This window comes from Tauraco erythrolophus, chromosome 4 (genome assembly GCF_009769465.1).
Source record: "Tauraco erythrolophus isolate bTauEry1 chromosome 4, bTauEry1.pri, whole genome shotgun sequence".
Taxonomy (NCBI): Eukaryota; Metazoa; Chordata; class Aves; order Musophagiformes; family Musophagidae; genus Tauraco; species Tauraco erythrolophus.
The window spans coordinates 66,487,809-66,502,043 of record NC_141468.1 but is presented as its reverse complement, the minus strand read 5'-3'; the positions used below and the strand labels follow the sequence as shown (position 1 = coordinate 66,502,043).

The 14,235-nt window shown below is 49.0% G+C and overlaps 1 long non-coding RNA gene across 1 annotated transcript; it reads left to right on the top strand.

Moving 5' to 3' along the window:
• Positions 1-8,260: 8,260 nt before the first annotated feature.
• Positions 8,261-10,131, top strand: LOC147528901 (uncharacterized). The gene is made up of 3 exons (XR_015222125.1): positions 8,261-8,344; positions 9,034-9,165; positions 10,103-10,131. It is a non-coding gene; the product is annotated as an uncharacterized LOC147528901 (long non-coding RNA).
• The last annotated feature ends 4,104 nt before the right edge of the window (positions 10,132-14,235 follow it).

The following is a 14,235-nucleotide window of genomic DNA, read 5'->3' as shown; positions in this document are numbered from 1 at the left end:
TTCCTTGCACCTCCGTTCTATGTGAAAGGAGATTAGGTTTTGATACTGCTTTTCTTCTGGGTGGGGTGTGTGGGGAGGTGGAATTGCAACCAATACTATTTTTACTTCAAAGTAACTTGGACTTCAATAGCAAAACAGCCAATGCCTTTAAATAAAACCAAAATGTTTTTTGACCGACTCAGTAACTTTTCTGGGAGAAGGTTGGAGGAGAGAAGAGTGAAGCAGAAATACCAACTCATGACAGTTTTTGTGGCTTGGGTTTGTGGGGGTTTTGTGCTACTTTGGTAGGCTTGGAAATTTTTAGTAGTCCTGTCTCTCAGAAACACAACGTCATAGTCCTGGCTGTTGCTGTAAGTGGTTGAAGATACCCACGAAGAATCACGGGGATGAAGGTATAGCAAATGCACCTTGCTGCTGGGATTTCTTGTGTAATGTCTTGCAACCTTTTCCTTTTCTCTTGTTCCTTAGGTCTTCCCTGCTTTGATGTAAGTTGCCTAACCGCCAGAGTTCCCATGGCCTAAAGTGCACTTGTCTCCATATGCATTTGTGAATGCAATCAGACATTGAGAGGGGGTTTAACCCCTTCATCAATTTTTAGGCTTCCACTCATTGAGGGAGGACAGGTGAGAATCCAATGTGATCTCTTTTGTGAGTCTGTGCTTATTGGTTACAGGCTTTACTTCAGTGTCACAGCAAAGAACAACTTCAAATGTCTCTTTATTGGGATGCATCTTGCAATCTGCCTGCCACTAAAATGAAAAAAAGATGGATCTAAATGAAATCCGCACAGATCATTCCTCAATGGCTCTGGGAAGCCACGTGTTGTTCAGGTGGGCTGAGGAATGGTTACCACTGTAGACACTTTATTGCTACTTTAAATTAGGAAAAGCCTCCGCTCTGCAACTTATTTTCCTAGCAAAGTAATTTGAGAAAGTTGATGTTACACTTGTCCCTCAGAGTTTGCGGTGTCTTTTGGAAGAATGTTTATGTAGAACCTGAAATGAATACAGCTTTTCAGGACTGCAGCTAATTAGGTTATTCTCCCTCACATCTCCTCACCAGTCTGCAGATAAATCCGTCTGGCTTTCTGAGATCCAGCTCACAGCTGTCCTCAGGACCGTGCAATAGGTTTGTGCCATGTCAGGGATGTGTGAGCATGTTCAACATGGCCTTCATGTTTGTGTCCAGAAACAGAAGTGTATCTCTGTGACATCTGTTCTGTTAAACATTGACTTTTTACCAGCAGCATCAGAGGTAAGGAACCTCCCTGGAAAAATCAGCTCATGGGGATTTGCATGGCATTTCTATGGCCAGAGTGCAATTAGTTTGTTTTTTGTTTTAATTAAGTTGGGATAGAAATGCTTTTTGAAGTGTTTCTTCATACGGGGCAGGCACTTCGCTTCGATAAAGCACGAGGGCTGATAGTCCTTTGTATGCAAGACTGATAAAGCAGAGTACCTTAGCGACTAATGACCTGAGATCCATTTCAAATGGTGTCTGCCTTTTTGTTGTTACTGCTCAGAAATATCCTGACCTTGCAGACTCGCAGACAGGCTTTTCTTAACAGTCTGTGCAATGTCAGCCCCAGCCAGAAACATGTCACCCTCTGTAAGCAAATGTCTTGAAATAAAAGGCCAGAGGTGACTTGAAAAGAGTCACTGAGCTTGAGTCCAAAGCATGATGAAAACTTTCATATGAGAAGAAAATATGAGAATTAAATATGATGGTCCCTGAAAAACTGGTGATAATGCCCAAATGGATATCGAGCCACAAAACCAGTCTACAATGGTTTCATGTGGCAGGGGCTTGACTTTTTTCTGTGTCAGAAGGACGACCGCCCAGCCTGGTGCTTCAGGCAACACACTATAAAATGCCATTAGGAAATCCCCGTAGACGTAGCCCTACCTATCACGTGAGCCTACAGCGTATCTCCAAAGGAGGTATCTTCATTTTAAGTTGTTTACTGCTGAGGGTGTCCCATGTCAATTGGTCATCTTTCTGACAGTTGACTGCTCTCACTGGTGTGAAGTGTTGGGTTTGATGTTGGCCTGAGTCTGTGTAGCTGTAAGGCAGCGTAGGTGCCTACTGGTGAAAATACTTAAGACAGGGAAAGGCAGTTAGAGCTGGTTACATTGATTCTCTATGTAAAGTAGGAAAAGTCATGCTGATAATGTTGGCAAGCTTGAGTAATTGGACTGTAACAGGGACAAAAATAGGGATATTTGTTAGTTAACTGCTTTACATAAACTTTGGCTTTCCAATAGCAGGGAGAACATTTCCAGGAATAGACGTGCATATAAAAAGCAGTGTATTGCAGTGACTTCCCAGAGAAAATATGTTCTATAAAACAGAAGATAGACTACTTGGGCCCGGCCCTCTTCAACATCTTTGTCGGTGACGTGGACAGTGGCATGGAGTGCACCCTCAGCAAGTTCGCCGATGACACCAAGCTGTGTGGTGCCGTTGACACGCTGGAAGGGAGGGATGCCATCCAGAGGGACCTCGACATGCTGGAGAGGTGGGCCCGTACCAACCTCATGAAGTTTAACCAGGCCAAGTGCAAGGTCCTACATCTGGGTCATGGCAATCCCAGGCACAATTACAGACTGGGTGGAGAATGGATCGTGAGCAGCCCTGAGGAGAAGGACTTGGGAGTACTGGTGGACGAGAAGCTCAATATGAGCCGGCAATGTGCTCTTGCGGCCCAGAAGGCCAACCGTGTCCTGGGCTGCATCAAGAGGAGCGTGGCCAGCAGGTCGAGGGAGGTGATTCTCCCCCTCTACTCTGCCCTCGTGAGACCTCACTTGGAGTATTGCGTCCAGTTCTGGAGTCCCCAACATAAGAAGGACATGGACCAGTTGGAGAGGGTCCAGAGGAGGGCCACGAAGATGATAAGAGGGCTGGAGCACCTTTCCTATGAGGACAGGCTGAAAGAGTTGGGGCTGTTCAGCCTAGAGAAGAGGAGGCTCCGGGGTGACCTTATAGCGGTCTTCCAGTACCTCAAGGGGGCCTACAAGAAAGATGGGGAGAGGCTGTTCAGGAGGGCCTGTTGCGATAGGACAAGGGGTAATGGTTTTAAAATAGAGGGAGGTAGATTCAGGTTGGATATTAGGAAAAAATTTTTTACCATGAGAGTTGTAGAACGCTGGAACAGGTTGCCCAGAGAGGTGGTGGATGCTCCATCCCTGGAGACGTTCAAGGCCTGGTTGGATGAGGCCCTGAGCAACCTGATCTAGTTGGAGATATCCCTGTTCCTTGCAGGGGGGTTGGACTAGATGGCCTTTGAAGGTCCCTTCCAGCCCTAACGATTCTATGATTCTATGATTCTATGATTCTACTTTGTTTTTAGACTTCTGCCTGCAGATGGCTACTGCCTGCTAGTGGTGATGTGGCCCATGTGCTGGTGCTGTGCTGTTCGCCGCGTTTTCTGAGTTAAGAGTCAGCTCTGGTGCTGTTTCTGTCTGTGAGCTAAATTTGTGGACTGATAGAGGAGAGCCCGCATCATCTGGTGGGAAGGGTAGGTCTCGAATTGCTGACCTGTCACTTGATGAATTCCTCCTTAGCCAGGCTCCTCTCATCGGCTTGGCTGCTTTGTGGAGGCCCCGGCTCTGGGATCAATGCCGACTGCATGACGGGTAGCAGTACACGTGTCAGTGCGAAGCAGAGAGATGGCTCAGGGGCCTGGCGGTCCCCAGCTCCTGGGGAGCAGGTGTGTACGTGACTTGGTCCAAGAAAACCAAGCCTTTGGATGTTGTTGTAACCAAATATTGTGAAGGGGCACTTTGCACCTCTGTGCTCTTCTTCCTTGCAAATGGTAGGAGAGAGGATGTGTCCCAGAGAACTTTGGTGATGATTTGTATCTTCATAGAGCTGAACTCTGTGTGAGCCAACAGGTGCACTCTGCCCACAGAGCTACTGATTATGCTGAATTTCTCTTTGTTCTTTTGTTCTGGAGACTTTAATGCTAAAGGCAAATATCAGTGTGATAATTCTGAGAGCTGTAATCTCTTTTTATCCCATAGGAAAGAAAACAAACGGACCTCCTCTGACGATTTATTCCTGAGTACTTCTGCCAAGGCTTCAGTGAGGAAATGAAGCATGTGGGTGGGAGCTCTTGCCCCGTCTTTCGTACACTTACGTTCCCCAAACCACAGCAAAGGAGGGACATGCTATTGCCTGGTGTCATAGGAGTAACGCTGTGCTAAAGACACCAAAAGCAGCTGACTGCAGACCTGGGTCTCTGCCTGCATCTCTGGGTCCCCAGCTTGGCAACCTGGTAGCTGGCTGTGGTTATTGCATTTCTAGGAAAAGAGGCTGATGCTATTGACCCTGAGCTATTATTTGCCTAATGAAATACAGGGAACCGAGGGGTGGGAGCTAAATGTGAGGATCCGCGGCTTGTTGTCTGTCTTCCCTATCCTTCCCTGGAAGAGTTTTGCAAGAATACCTTGGCACTGACAGAACACTAGTGCCGGTGGCTGGTAGCAATGTCCCTGCTCCAAGTGTGTCATATCCTGAAATGCTCTGCGTTGCTGCCTGCAACAGATTGAAACCACACAGCTGGAGCCTTCCTGCCTGACAGAGGAGCTTAATACTCCAAGGACTTTTGCAGTAAGACAGTGTTTTGCCAGATGCTCTCAGCCATTCATTAATGGTCCTAGGCAGCCCCTTGAGTCTGGGGCACTGCTCGTGATGATAAGCCTGGCTGTTGCTTCAGCTTTGTGGCCCACGGAGGGCATCCTGCCCATTTTGACAGGCCTGTGCAGCTCAGAGCTTGGCACTTTAGCGGGCACCAAGAAGCTATGGCCCTGCCTGTGTCCTGCCTGCCTTCTCCCCAGGGTGCTGCAAGGGCTCGGCTGTGAGAGTGGGCTGACCTCAGCCTGCGCTGGTGGGCTGCCCACCTGCCAGGTGGGCTCTGCCAGACCTACCTGCTCCAGCAGCTCTTGCCACTGAAGGCAGAGGGAGGCAGGTCATGTGTCAAACAGACTTCTGGATAGCACGAGGTCTTTTTCTGAAGCCAGAAAACCCAGTTGAATTTGCAGATCGCAAAGAAAAGGCCGTCTGCCTCATTAGTGAGCTGCAATCTGTTCCTTCTTTACCCCCCAGTTATATACCTCACCAGGGATTTATTGTTCCTTTACAATCTGATGTTTTAATCCCCTGTCTTTGCCCCTCTCCTTTCCCTTTCCGGGAGCTGCTGCTCTTACCTTTGTCTCTCCTGCCTTTGCCAGCTGGAGTGAGACACTCGCACGGTGTTACACCCAGAATTGCCTTTGACTGCCCGTTGCTGCTCGCTGCCAAAAGAGAGGAGATGCCCTGTAAACACAGCAAGTGAAAATGCTGCCGCAAGGCTGTGCAGGTCCTGCCCTTTCCATGGCGCTTCCGGGGCCAGCCATCAAAAACAAGCTGGCAGGCACAGGCTCTGGGGTTCTCAGGAGACATCGTAAACCTGGGGGGATGTCGTCCCTGCGCTTGCCCCAAGATCTGCATGAGGCAGCTCACGTCAAAGCAAAACTAGGAAGGAGAATGTACGTACTTGTGTTGCTGTTGTATGCACGCAGCTTGGCTGAGGTCCGTGCTGTCTTCATGCTCAACAAGTTCTTACTCTGAAGAACTGTGCTGGGTTTATGTGGTGGGGTTTTGGTAGTGGAGGAGGGGTTGCAGAGAGAGCCCCTGTAAGGAGATGTGAGAAGCTTCCTCAGCTACAAAACTGATCAGACTGATCTCTGGGCAGGTCAGGCTCCCCAACCCTCTGATCAGGGCCAAGCCAATTAACGCCTCTGCGAATGCCATATTGAAATAAGGAACAAAGGAACCCAAGCCAAGGGGGACCTGCAGTGAAGAGAGGGGGGAGACAGGGGGCTTGCCCCTCCTGGCCTTCTGGGTGGGTGGCTGCCTGTGTCAGACCACTGCCACTTGACTGGAGATGGCTGAGGCAGCATGGCTTAGTGTGTTCTGAAATGCCCTGCTCCCGGGGTGCCCGCTGGGTAGAGTTCATCCTGCCAGGACTGCTGAGATTTGTCGGGCCTGGTACGGCTGCAGTGGAGAGAGGACTGAGAGAAATGGCCAAGCAGACATCAAGGTCAATGATGATGGAGCAGGAGAAGGTAAGGTGTGCTGGAGCTGAGATTCCCCTGCAGCCAGTGCTGAGATGGCAGGCAGCCTCCCTGCCGCCCTTGGAGATTAACTGCAGCAGAGATCCACTAGCAGCCCATGGAGAACCCCACAATGGAGCAAAGATGCATGTGCTCGAAGGAGTTTGTAGAGAACTGTCTCCGTGGGAAGGACTCCCACACTGCTGGAGATTGATGGTGAAGTTGAGATGCATCTGCAGTCTGTGGGAAGGGACTCCACACTGGAGCGGGTGGCTGCACCCTAAGAAGCTGTGACTCCATGGGGAAAGCCCACACTGGGAGCAGTCTGATGGGTAAGGATTGTATCCTGCAGCAAGGACTCATATTGGAGAAGTTCCTGGAGGTCTGTCTCCTGTGGGAAGGGGCCTCATGGTGGAGCAGGGGAAAAGCATGAGGAGTCCTCCCCCGAGGAGGAAAGATTTACAGAAACAGCATGTGATGAACTGACCTGCAACCCCCACTCCCCATCCCCCTGTGCTGCTAGTGTAGAGCAGGTAGAGCCAGGACAAAGGGAGGGGTGGGGAAGGTGTTTTTAAGATCTGGCTTTCTTTCTCGTTATCTTCTCTGAAGTAACTGGTAACAAATTAAATTGATTTGTCCCCAAGCTAAGCCTGTTTTTCCCAGGGCCATGGTTGGTGGGTGATCCCTTGTTGTTCTTATCTTGACCCTCAGGCCTTTTGTTACGTTTCTTTCCTCTCTGACCCACGAGGGTGACTGGGAGGAGTGAGCGAGTGGCTGGGTGGTAGCTTAGCTGCCAGCTGGGCTAAACTATGACAAGAACCTACAGCAAAGCAGGAAGAAAAACAGCAGAAATGGCCCTGGCCCCTTGCTTTGCAGAGATAAATAGTTGGTGACAGCTGAAAGCAGAGCCTTTAGTGACTTTGAAGAACTCCCCTCAAAATCTGACAATCACATGTTTTGGGACATGTACCCTTATACCAATAACCTAAAGAGTTACGCCTAGGACGGCCAGCGACGTGTTACAGCAGGGACATACTGTTTGCACGCGCGTGCCAAATCTACATCCCTCCTCTGTGCTCAAACGTCTTCAGCGTGTGCTGTACAAGAAGTCCTTTCTCTCCCAGATAGGGACGCGTTTCCTGTGGTTTGTCCTCTGGTGCCTATTTTTCAGCTTTTCCTGCAGAGACACAAGCCTCCAGTGATGCCATCAGCTGGAAGCGAGCGAGCGGCCGCGGCGAGCCCACCTCGCCTCCAGCTTGTCCATGTTGGCTCGGCAGCCCTGGCGGCGTGTGCCAGGCGTTGTGCAGCTGCGGGGCTCAGCGCCAGCAACGAGGTCTCTGTCTGTGCTGCAGAATGCCTGATTCAGCAGCAAAATCCCCGAGCTGCCTCCAAGCCCTCCTGGAAAAACCATCTGCAGGCATCCTGCTTGGGTGGGAACATCCAGTGCAGGACGTGCCCGCCAGCTTGCCCTGTCTGACGTGCGGCGCGCAGCTCTCCGGGGATGGGGCAGCCCTCAAAGGCTTCACCTCGAGTGTCCCAGGCTCCTTGCTGCTTGGCATGAACAAAGTGCAAGGGTTCATGTTGCTCCTTCTTTCCTTTCTTGCCCTGAAGGTCTAACCCAACGCCCACGGAAACCTGTGGAAAGACACACATTGGCTTTGCTGTGTCTTGGGACTGAAATCACTGCTCATTTCTCTGTCAGCCATGCAACCGTAGTGTTCTGCTAGTGCCTTTTTTAATTAGATTTCCTAGGATAATCTAGGAGGGGAGGAGCAGGAAAAAGAACGCAATAAACCTCTTCCTTCATTCCAAACAGCAGTAGTTGGCTGGTGAGGGATGAGATAGTTACAGGGATGGCCTGAATGCAGTGGCCTGATATTGTCTGTACCTGGTGCTGAGTGGCCACAAAAGCATCTTAAGTAGAACCAGTTAAATGTATCTGGGATAACGTCTGAATACTGTTCCTACTGTCTCCTCTCTGTTGATATGCAGGATATGTTGCATCTTCTTTCTGGAAGCGCTTTATGAAAGGTACAGCAAGAGGTTAATGTGTTTTGTGTGTCCACATGGTCACGCAGTGTACGGCACATTGGTCTGCAGTTGAATGAAATGCACCATTTGATCTGAAATGGCAACTTTTTCCCAGCTTTTTGCACCAGGTGTGTTTGTGTTAATGTGCCTGGCAGGTCGTGGCCAAAGTGGCACCAGGAAAGGAGCGGGCAGCTGTTTGACAACCTTGGGCGTGATGGGTGAGTCAAGCGAGCGACACTGACCATCGCCTCCCTCTTCGTTTGCCCCTATGTCTCTCCAGGGCTCAGCCCTGATGGGCCGGGTCAGCTGTAGGCAGGGACCATGCCTGGGTGGAGAGTGGCCTGCAGGGACAGGCAGCTCATGCTGGTTGCGGTGAGGCTCAGGGATGCTCAGCATCACTGCTGGCTGAAAGCAAGCGCTCTTGGTGACTGAGAGGCCCAGTTCTGAACAGGGCTCTGGAGTATTCCTGGCACCTAGTTAACTCATCATAGCTGATCATGCTTCAGTCCCAAGCTTTGACAAGCACAGAAGCCCAAACTGTGGCCGAAGGCCTTGTGTCCCTGAAAATCCATCTTTGCATGGTAGGGGATTCCCATGAGGTTCACCGGCGCTGTGACAGGGAACGAGGGCTTGGCTCCGGCTGCACAGTCGCTCCCCTTGGAAGTGTTTTTTCACCTCTGGAAGCAGTGCCTCAGCTGGTGCAGATCGTGCTGGTCCCAGTGACATGTGGAGGCTGTTACATGCTTACATCAATCACAGCATGCCAGTCTATTTTCTTTCTACTAAGCTGTTTTGCAATGCCTTCCCAATTCAATTGCTAATATTTTTCATAATTACATTTGAACAGCTGCATCAGTCTGGAATTTGTACAGATGTCCTGACTTTTGCAATATTCTCACTTGCACAGGGCACCTCTCGCAAACCCTTCGCTCTACAAGGAAGGTCCCGTGAAGCAGCCACTGTCGCTGACAGTGCCGCAGCCCCTGCCAGAGCAGTGAGCTTCCTCAGGGAAACAGCCTCCTCATCCCACTGCTGCCAGGTGAGCGGTGGTCGCCCTGCACAATCCCCCTGTTCACCTTGCTTTACCTGGCAAGTCTGCTGAGGACAGAAATGAGCGGAGGTTTGAATTGCCAGTGCCGGCACAGCAAGTGACCCCAAGACGGAGCTGTGCGGAGAGGACATGGGCCAGGGATGTTCTGGCCAGTGCTTTTTAAGGCACCTAGGAGAGAAGCTGAATTCAAGTTTTCCATGTTCAGGGTGGTAGCTCCTTGGTGCTGGCCATAGCGAAGCCATATCCCAGTGCCTCACATGGCTATGGCCCAGTCCTGCGCAGGAAGGTCCTCCCTTCCTCTCTCAACGTGTGTGCCATGCTGAGCCACGATGAAGAGGAAGAAAACCAGACGTGGTGTTTCTTCCTTTGAGCGGCCGGCCCCAGAGCCTCGCTGGGCTGCCCTGGCTGGGTGCTCAGCGCTGCGCACAAAGCAAACTTCCCTCCGAGACGCCCCATGGTGCTCAGATTTGTCTCTGAAGCAGGAGACACAGTGACCTCTCTTTCAGCACAAATAATGGCAGTCGTAGTTCCTGCCCCTGCAGTGGTGCAGGGCTTTATTAGACCTGACTGGGGTCTCTAACCTCTGCTGGCTGCAGGTCCTCCTGGCTGCTGGCATGCTGTGTGAAGTGCTGTTTGTATTTCCTTCTATTCATGCTGACCTTACCTGCCCTGAATGATGCAATCACGTGGACAAGAAAAGATCACTGGGAGGTTCAAAGTCCAAGATAGAAACAGGAGAGAGAGAAAGAAAGGGGGGGTGTGGGGGGAGGAGAACCAAAAATAAGAATTTCAAAGGCTGGAGGTCATTTGGGTGTGGGGCCCGAAGGGATCAGAGACATGCTGGAGCCTCTGGGATGAAAGGGAATGGAACATCCACTTGGTGCCTTTCACTTGCCTGTAGCTGTCTGTGGTTAACCCATCACAGCCAGCCCGCAGCTGAGCAGAGTCCACTGACCTGAGGGAAACCTGAAGTGAAGTGAATCTCTGGGGGCTGGTGGAGCCCTGGTCGCTGGAGAAGGGAGGAGTGGCAAGGACCATCACCAAAGACAAGTATAAGCTTATCTGTGCAGGGAGACATGAGGTTGAGCTCCTGCAGCTCTTGGGAGTGGTGGATGATATGGCTGTGGATGACAGTCATAAGCAGTGGGTTGGGAGGTTCAGGATGGACACTGGGAGAAGCAGTGGTGGTGCAGCACTGGAACGGGTTACCTGGAGAAGTCAGGGGCTCTCTGACCTTGAGGAGTTTTAAGACTCAGCTAGACAAAGCCATGGCTGGTCTGAACTAGTGTTGGCAACAGTCCTGCTTCTTATGGGAGGCAGGACCACAGGCACTCAGAAGTCCTTCCCAGCAGATACTTCTATGACTATACTTACATTAAAATTGAATAAATATGCCTTTATGTGGACTTAACCTTTCCACTGAGAGTGTTGATCTGGTTTTGTTGACACACTCATTCTTAGAATCTGATTCTCACTAAATACAAGTGAAAATGGGAAGTGGCTTGTACGTTACCTGAAAAAACATACGAGGTGGGTTTTTGGTTAGTTTCCGGTGCCATCCTTCAGGTTCTGAGAAAGCTGACAGGGGCTGCACACTCATCCCCAGGACGCCAAATGTCACCCTGTAGCAGGCTCTAGAGATGCAGTTACTGGGATAAGATGGCTCCTTGTAATCAGGAGCTTAATGACCCTTCAGTGTGAATTTCTGCTATGTCTTTGCACTTCAGCTTCTGCACCAGATAGAATGGGCTGCAGCTAGAGAGGGCTTGGAGAGCCTGATGCCAGATGGTCATTCTCTCACCTCTTCTAAATGTAATAACGCGTTTCTGCTTCACTTCAGGCACAAAACAGGACCTTTGAGGCACTTGTGCACAACTGGAGATGGCCCTTTCAGACCAGGGGTTAAAGCTCTGCCCAAGCTGCTCCCAGCACAGAGCACGGTCCCCTCCCTGCCGATAACTGCCACCTTAACCAAACCTTCTCCTACTCCTGTGCCCCACCAAAACCCTTCTCCATTAGCTGCCTGCACAGCCCATACCGACAACTAGGCTAGAGAGGCCCTGTAAGTGCTGGTAGGGATGAGCATCAGTCCCATTTTCCTCCTGGCTGGAGGGTTTATTGTCTTTTTACAAGGCACTGCTCTCTGTTATCTGGGATAGGCCACCAGAAATTCTGGACGTGCGTTCCTGTATTGTCTCATGGGGGATGATGTAGCTGTTCTGGTCAGAGAAAATCCTCCTTGTTCCCATTCCCTCCATCAGAGGTGAGGCAAATGGTGAGCAATTAATCTGAAACTCTGTGTAGTAAAATATAAACCCCCGTGGCCTGAGAAATCCTGGATGAGAGCCAGAAAGGGTTAACAAGGAAACATATTCCCTCCAGCATAATTGTATATTTGGCTTGTATTTTAATAAATGAGTAACAGCTGAGCAGAGAGGCCAAAGGAGAGAGTCCTCCCATCCTGAGACACATTCAAGGTAGAGTTTGGGCTGCATGCAAGCCAGGTACTGGAGCGGGCATTTGACACAAAACACTGAGGATTAACTCTGAATTAAACAGGTAAGTAGACAATGAGCAGCAAACAGTGAGTGACTAATGCAGGTGTGAAGGGTTGGGTTTTTTTAATGTTTAAATTTTCTTTTTAGTTCCCTGAAGGCAGAAAGAGAAGGAAAAAATCCAAGAACTGTGGTCGAGCCTCAGGGGAGCTGGAGGTCTGGGGTGATAAATCAGCAGCGTTACAGTGAGACTAAGGGGGAAACGAGTGTAATATATAGAAAGAGGAGTTTTATTATTACAGCCAGCTCTGAAAGGATTCAGTTTCAGATGGTTAAAGTAGAGGTAGATCAGGAACCCCCATCAGATGTGGCCCACCAACTGACAACATTTGACAACAGCAGAATCAGAGGAGGGTTTTCTCTGCAAGGTAAAAAGGTTTCACCTGGAGAGAGCTGTCTCCATAGCAGGATGAAAGAGCTTGCATTAGTGGAGTTTTTCGTCTTTGTGAGGAAAGCTGGTGATGAGCATGGCTGTTTTGGCACTTCCCTCCATTCAGGAAACGTGTCTTCTTCTTGCAGAACATTTCTAGGAAGGTTTTGGGATTAGTTAGTTGTTCAAAAGCAGATACACCAGGTAGTTCTGGATGATGGCGCTGTTGGCCTAACATTGGTGGATATATTGACCTTGATAAAGCCTCCCCACCGTAGCAGCTCCACAGACTGACAGTCCCAGGAGTGGGTGGCAGTTTAGCACTCACCACACCGCGACGAGGACCTGTATTCCCCGGGAAGCGGCTTGAAGGTGTTAAACTTGTTTCTGAAAAATCACCGAGCAGTGGCTCAGAAGCAATATCTTTTATAGCTCTCAGCCAGGGCAAGAGGTAAAACAAAGGTCTGGTTCATGGAGAAATTTCTCCTGCAAGAGCGAGGGCTGTCGGCCGTTGACACTGCTCAGCTCCACGTCAAAGGCAGGCGAACCCACAGCACTGATGCAGTGTGACAAATCACTGGGAGAAGGGGAGATGTTGCTCTATTATGGGATTATTTTTTTTTAGTTTGAAATGGGTAAGAAGAATTCTCCTTTGGGGAAATCTTGGCTGTACTTTGCTACGGCACTAGACTTCTCTGTTGGGTCTCTTCTGCTAGAAATGTTTAGATTTATTTTTGTTTGTGTTCTGTCTTACGCAGCTAAGAAAACAGTTTCAAATAGGACAAATTGTCTTGTTCCAGGGAGGAGGTCTGATCTGGAGAGTGAAAACAGCTTGCTACTTGGAGAGCCGTCCACAAAAGAACAAAGCTCTAAGGACAGTTCCCTACACTGTGCCTCACAAGAGATATTATAGAGCCAAGACTCTGGCCTCAGGAAGCACTACTATGTGAGACAGTGTCCTTGTTAAATGGCTTTTTTTCCTAGGATTTATGTGTCCCAGTGCCTGGTCATCTGGGTGCTGCTCCTTTGGATCTTTGGGTATGTTGGGCAGGGAGACAAGTGCTTGGGCTATTGCCTTCTCCTGCTTGTAAGGAGAATCATGTTAGTTCGTTTCACAGAGATGCTGGTGCATCTTTCTGAGAGTCTAATAGCTGATGCTGTAGAAGAAGAGTTGAGTCTATTTTAACCAGGTGTGCATCAATCTCATAATTGTTTTGCATGTCACTGGCAACATGAAAGGAAGAAATGCCCATGAAAGAGCCAATGTTCCTGCACAACGTTAATGGAAAATCAGTTCTGGATGCACAGAAGTGTGAGTTTCTTGTGGCAGTTAGATGGAGAGTTACACTCAGAAAAGTGAGATGACATCCTATGAGCTGAACATCTTGTGAAAATGAATCAGTACTACTATTATTGAAACATCTCCACTTGTAATGGCTGCTTTGACAGGCTGGTCATAAGGAAGGATTTTAAACTTGGCGTAGGATATAAATCCTGGTAGGAAGGAACTCTAAAAGCAACAGGAATTCTGCTGCTTGAAAACTAGACTCAGTTTAGTGCAATTTCTAACCAAAGAGCCAAAGTGTGGATTCAAGGCTTTTAGGTTCTCAATTAAAAGGTCATCGTCATATCATCGAGAAGTCCAGACTCAACACATTATCAGTCTATTTTCCAGAAAAAGTCACTCTTGTCCAAAGGACAACTGGAAATGCCTAAATGAGATGATGAAAGTGGTAACTGTGTGACGTGAGCCAAGAACAATTTTACTGTCAAAGCTTAAAAAAAAAATAAAAATCTTCCTTAAGAAATAAATATTAGGAAATAGCAGTCTTTTGATAGACAACTCAGCAGACTAAATTTGTGAAACTCTATAGAAAGAAGAGCCAGTGGAAATTATTCTTACATGTACACCTAAGGCAATCACCCTGGATTTATTGCTACATCTCGGGCTGCAAGCTTGAGTGTCATTTACTAACTACCATCCCTTTTGGTTTCTTATCCAGGGTGGTAAACCAGCTGTAGAAAGCTGAAAAGAAGTTGAGCTGCGTGCCTTGTCTTTTCAGCCTGTTTCTTGTGTTCATTTTGGTCTATAAACAAATATCTCTCAGGTCTCCTAAATGGATTTACTGATTG